This window comes from Cherax quadricarinatus, chromosome 52 (assembly GCF_038502225.1).
Source record: "Cherax quadricarinatus isolate ZL_2023a chromosome 52, ASM3850222v1, whole genome shotgun sequence".
Classification (NCBI taxonomy): Eukaryota; Metazoa; Arthropoda; class Malacostraca; order Decapoda; family Parastacidae; genus Cherax; species Cherax quadricarinatus.
Genome location: NC_091343.1, coordinates 13,401,951 through 13,408,497, shown reverse-complemented (window position 1 = coordinate 13,408,497; position 6,547 = coordinate 13,401,951). Strand labels below are relative to the sequence as shown.

The following is a 6,547-nucleotide window of genomic DNA, read 5'->3' as shown; positions in this document are numbered from 1 at the left end:
CTCTATTACCAAACCAGTACTTTCCTATATCCTTCCTGAATCTGAATTTTTCCAACTTAAAACCATTGCTGCGAGTCCTGTCTAGGCTAGATATTTTCAGCACACTATTTACATCCCCTTTATTTATTCTTGTCTTCCATTTATACACCTCAATCATATCCCCCCTAATTCTACGTCTTTCTAGAGAGTGCAGTTTCAGGGCCCTTAGTCTATCCTCATAGGGAAGGTTTCTGGTACATGGGATCAACTTTGTCATCCTCCTTTGTACATTTTCCAGAGCATTTATATCCATTCTGTAATACGGTGACCAAAACTGTGCAGCATAATCTAAATGAGGCCTAACCAAGGATGTATAGAGTTGAAGAACAACCTGAGGACTCCTATTATTTATGCTTCTTGATATGAAGCCAAGGATTCTATTAGCTTTATTGCGAACAATTATGCACTGTTGTCTTGGTTTCAGATTACTGCTAACCAGAACTCCTAAATCTTTTTCGCAATCTGTAATATTAAGATCTACATTATTTAGTTTATATGTGGCATGGTTATTGTCCTGTCCAACATTTAGAACTTTGCATTTGTCTATATTAAACTGCATCTGCCACTTCTCCGACCACTGCATCAGTCTATTCAAATCTTCCTGGAGTGCTCGAAAGTCCTCGTCAGAATGAATTCGACGGCCTATTTTGGTGTCATCGGCAAACTTGCCGATGTCGCTCTTTATGCCCTCATCTATGTCGTTTATGTAGATTGTGAACAGCAGGGGGCCCAACACTGACCCCTGTGGAACACCGCTCGTGACGCTTCCCCACTCTGATTTCTCCCCATTTATGCAAGCTCTCTGCTGCCTATTTGTCAACCATGCCTCTATCCAGGAAAAAATTTCTCCTCCTATTCCATGTGCCTTAATTTTCCTCAATAGTCTCTGATGTGGGACCCTGTCAAAAGCCTTACTGAAGTCCATATACACAATATCATATTCATTACCATGATCTACCTCCTCAAATATCTTAGTGAAAAAAGTTAATAAATTCGTAAGGCAGGAACGCCCCTTTGTAAAACCATACTGAGATTCGTTGATTAATTTATGCTTTTCAAGGTGGCTACGAACTGCCTCGGCAATTATTGATTCCATAAATTTTCCCACTATGGAGGTTAGGCTTATTGGTCTATAGTTCGAAGCTAAGGACCTGTCACCTGCTTTGAAAATAGGTATCACATTTGCCATTTTCCACTTATCTGGCACCATGCCAGTTTGTAGTGATATGTTGAAAAAATTAGCCAAAGGTTTGCTAAGCTCCTCTTTACATTCCTTTAGAACCCTTGCATACAGTTCATCAGGGCCTGGGGATTTGTTAGGTTTTAATTTATCTATTTGCCTAAGGACCATGTTACTTGTGACCCTAATCGTGCACAGTTTATTATCGTCCTGTTCTACATAATTTATCATTACTGGAATATCGCTGGTATCCTCCTGTGTAAAAACTGAGAGGAAGTATGTGTTAAAAATTCTACACATTTCTTTATCACTGTCAGTGAGCTGACCCGAGGAACTTTTGAGTGGGCCTATCTTGTCCCTGATCTTACTTCTGTATACCTGAAAGAATCCTTTTGGGTTAGTCTTCGATTCTCTTGCAACTTTAACCTCATAATCTCTTTTTGCTTTTCTAATTCCCTTTTTTATTTCTCTCTTTAACTGAATATATCGATTTCTTAATTGCCCCTCTCCTCTTTTGATTTGCCTATATATGCCTCTCTTTTGACCAATCAGATATTTTAATCTATTGTTCATCCATTTAGGATCATTTTTGTTTGATCTGATTTCCCTATTTGGAACATAATTTGACTGAGCAGCTAGAACTATGCCCTGGAAAGCATCATATCGGCAACCATCACCACCTACCTGACATTCCAGTTCAGCCCACCTAAGTAATTTTTCAGTCCTATGAAATCAGCCAAGCGAAAGTCAGGGACGGAGACTTGATTGCCATTATTAGGGGAATTCCATGATATATTAAAACTGAGTGATTTGTGATCACTTTCCCCAAGCTCATCATTAACCTCAAGATTATTAATTAGTGTTTCCCTACTGGCAAGAACCAAGTCAAGGAGGTTATTTCCCCTAGTTGGCTCTGTCACAAACTGTTTTAAAAAACAATCCTGGATCGTATCAAGAAAGTCACCTGACTCTAAATTTCCTGTCAAATTGCTCCAGTCAGTCTGTCTATAGTTGAAATCTCCCATTAGCACAACATTTTCGTATGTAGATGCCTTACGAATTTCGTCCCATAGAAGTTTACTGCACTCCCTATCAAGATTTGGGGCCCTGTAAATCACACCCAAAATTAGTTTTTCTCGGCCCTCGAGAAGCTGTAACCAAACAGATTCAGTGGCTGATGCTTCTACTTTTACATCTTGTCTAACACAACAATTTAAATTGTCTCTGACATACATCGCTACTCCACCACCATTCCTGTTGACCCTGTCAGTGTGGAATAATTTATAGCCTTGTATGTGACATTCAGAGGGCATCTCTCTATCTTTCAGATTGAGCCAGGTCTCTGTTATAGCAATAATATCTATGTTTCCTGCACTTGCAATTAATCTTAGCTTATCTATCTTATTTCTTACACTCCTGCTATTAGTATAGTAAACCTTAAGGGAGCTAGTCCCTTGCTGTCCTCTGCTGTCCCCCTTTGTTTGCTGACCTGATTTTCTAGCCTTTCCAGATAGCTATCTATCTTACTTAAATGATCTGTGAATTCCTCAGCAGTTGTCGATGGTGGTCTGTATACTAGGATAATTACCAAATTCCCATTTTCAACTTTAATGCCTAGAATTTCTACTAGTCTATCATTCGTAGAATTCAGCACTTCTGTGAAACAGAAAGTATCCTTTACATAGATTCCTACTCCTCACTGTGACCTATTGACACTCACTGCCAATTACCCAATGTTGGCATTCACTGCCACCACCCATCGTTGGCACTCACTGCCACCACCCATCGTTGGCATTCACTGCCACCACCCATCGTTAGCAGTCACTGCCAACCACCCACCGTTGGCACTCACTGCTACCATCCATCGTTGGCACTTACTGCCACCACCCATCATTGGCACTCACTGCCACCACCCATCGTTGGCATTCACTGCCACCACCCATCGTTAGCAGTCACTGCCAACCACCCATCGTTGGCACTCACTGCTACCATCCATCGTTGGCACTTACTGCCACCATCCATCATTGGCACTCACTGCCACCACCCACTAATCCTCCACAACACAATCGACTCCACTACTTTCCTCTAATCATAGACATTATTCCACTCTTGTAAAGGCAATCAAATGTTTAGACTGAAAAAGGCACCTTACAAAAACCTGACTTCAAAAGACGATACTTTGATGAAATGAGGTAATTTCTAAGCAGAGTGCCAAGGAAAAGGAAGCTAGACTGAAAGACAGCTAATGAAATGATGGATTATGTAGCTGGAAAGTGCCAGGAGGCAGAGAATTTCATACTCAAAGATAGAAGCAGCAAAGTCAAAAATAAAATGAGCCCCTGATTCACCCAGAGGTGCAGGGAGGCAAAAGCTAAGAGTACAAAAACATGGAAGAAATATAGGAAGCAAAGGACACCACAGAATAGGGAAGCAAGCAGAAGAGCCAGAATGGAACATGCAAGAGGAAGAGAGGCTGAATGGCAGTTTAAGAATGACAGCATCAAATCAACTGAAACAAGGCAGCTGCTAGAAGTCTGGAAAACAGTGAATGTAGTCCCAATATTCCAAAATAGGGACAGACAGGTGGCACTGAATTACATATGGGCTAGTGTCACTAACATGCATATATAAGGTTATGGAGAAAATTGTAAGAAGAGTGGTGGAGCTCTTGGAAAAGAGTGGTTTTGTAAGCATCCAATACAGTTTTCAAGATGGTAAATCCTGTCTCACAAATCTCCTAGAGTTCTTTGATAAGGTAATGAAAATTAGGCAGGAGAGATAGAGGGATGGGTGTACTTTATATTTTTAGATTGCAAGAAGGCATTTGACATAGAACCCCACAAGAGACTGGCACAAAAGCTAGGGTAGTAGGCAGGAATTATAGGAAAAGCACTACAGAGGATCAGGAAATACTTAATGCGAAGGAAACAACTAGTTACTATCAGGGTGATGTAGAAATAGGGGAGTGTGACAGGTGGGGTTCTGTAAGGGTCAATATTTGGACTAAAACTGCTTCCTCTGTATGCAAATGACATGACAGAGGAAACCAAGTCAGAGGTGTCCTTGTTTGCAGATGAAGTGAAACTAATGAGTACAATACAAATCAATCTGGACAAGCTGCAGGACTGGTCTGACAAGTAGCTATCATAATTTAACTGCAGCAAGTGTAAAGTTATAAAAATTTGAGAAGGGCAAAAAAATCCAGAAACAGAGTACAAGCTCATGGGACAAATTCTGTAAACCTCCCTGAAAGAGAGGGACCTTGGGGCAAGCATAATTCCTAGCATTTTGCCTGATTTCACATCAGAGGAATAACTGCTGCAGCAAATGCAAGACTGGCAAATTGAAAGAAAGCTTTCAGAAACATCAACAAATAGGCATTCATGACTCTACACATCTTGGAATATGCAGTTCCAGTATGGAACCCACATCCAATTAAGCAAGTAAGAAGCTGGAAAAAGTGACAAGGCTTGCAATGAAACTAGTCCCAGAGCTGAGGTGGCATGACCTATGAGAAAAGGCTCTTAAGGAGTTAACCTGATGACACTAAAGGAGAGAAGGACCAGAGGTAACATGATTATGACATACAAAATACTCAAGAGGAATTGACATGTAGAGTCTGTTTGAGAGGCGGGTCTCAGGTACATGAGGTCACAGCTGAAGTTAAAGGTACAAATGAGTCACGGAAATGTTAGGAAATGCTTCTTTAGTTTTAGTGGTCAGGAAGTGAAACAAACTAGAGAGTGAAGTGGAAGAGACAGAACCCATACATAGCTTTAAGAATAGGTATGATAGGGCTCATGCAGCCAGAACAATGTGAAACCAGAGAGAGCCAGCAGAGGCAAAGGACCAGAAGAAAGGGGAAGGGAAATCGGCCTCGTGACACTGGAGGACAGGAGGGTTAGGGGAGACATGATAGCGACATACAAAATACTGCGAGGAATTGACAAGGTGGACAGAGACAGGATGTTCCAGAGGTGGGACACAGAAACAAGGAGTCACAATTGAAAGTTGAAGACTCAGATGAGTCAAAGGGATGTTAGGAAATATTTCTTCAGTCATAGAGTTACCAGGAAGCAGAATAGTCTGGAAAGTGAGGTAGTGGAGGCAGAAACCCCACACAGTTTTAAAACAAGATTTGATAAAGCTCATGGAGCAGGGAGAGAGAGGACCTAGTAGTAATCAGTGAAGAGGTGGGGCCAGGAGTTATGAATTGACCCCTGCAACCACAAATAGGCAAGTACACTGTCTAATTCACTCTCACTATAACTAACCCACTATAACTAATCTCACTATAACTCACACTCTCATTCCAACTCTCTATCACTTAAACTCATCTAATTCTCTCTCTCTCTCTCTGACATGCTCACTCTTACTCTTACACATTACCTCACACACACCATTCTCCACATTCTCTTCTATTTTTTCTATTGCCTCTTTCTATTCATTCTCTCTCCCCTTACTCTCTTCTCTCTAACTGCTTTTCTCTTCTCTTTGTTTTCCTCTCACCTCCTAATATGGGGCTAGTTTCCTTATCTTATCATTTGTATCCTCTCTTACAAAGTTGCTGGCCTTAAAGTTCATCTGCAACGAGTATACTGAAGACCTTCAACCTTATGTGACGCGAGTTTCCTACTCAGTGCAGTGACAGTCTTACTCAGTGACAGTCCCAAGATAAAGTGCCTGCTGAACTAACATTCAAATACCCAACAAATAAGTCTTAAAAATGTAAGATATTCTGTTAAACTGATAAAAAAAATATTAGATTTTATTAAAATAGTATATTTACAAAGATAGTTCTTGTTGAGGTGTAACAATCACAAAATATAATATAGCAAACTAGAATATTGCTATGTTCGAGGGAAAGTGCTCAACCTGCAAAAGTCATGCAGCACCTGGGATATGGCAGGTAATAAAGTCTGAGCAGAATAGGGGAGGGTAGCCTAAGTTACTTTCATCACAAGCCTTTCACTAGCATCAAGGCAATCCTCCCCTCCCTCCTCCTAGAAAGTTCAAAATAAAACATGTAAGTACTAGACTAAACTAGACTTATATAATGGAAAGACTCTTGTGGGGGTGAGGTTGGAAGATGAGATGAAGAAAGAAAAGATTTTGTGAGAAGAGTGTCACTAGGACAGACAGAGCAAGGACTTAATGCATCTGCTGGGATTTATTACAAAGCTGGGTACCACAAGGTTGAACTTCAAACCTGAAACTACTTAAAAAATCTGCAACATTTTTGCCAGATGGTTCAAGAGCAGAAATTGAGGAGCAGTTTATGAGATCCTTGTCATTTTGGAAATGAAGGTGAGTACCTATTAAGACAAA

At 40.6% G+C, this 6,547-nt stretch overlaps 1 long non-coding RNA gene across 1 annotated transcript in view; it reads left to right on the top strand.

Annotated features, from left to right (window-relative positions):
* The first annotated feature begins 5,869 nt into the window (after nt 1–5,869).
* Nucleotides 5,870–6,547, top strand: part of LOC138854212 (uncharacterized) — an 88,520-nt gene continuing 87,842 nt past the window's right edge. The window contains exon 1 of the long non-coding RNA XR_011393434.1: nt 5,870–6,526. This is a non-coding gene — a long non-coding RNA (uncharacterized lncRNA). The remainder of the gene's footprint in view (nt 6,527–6,547) is intronic.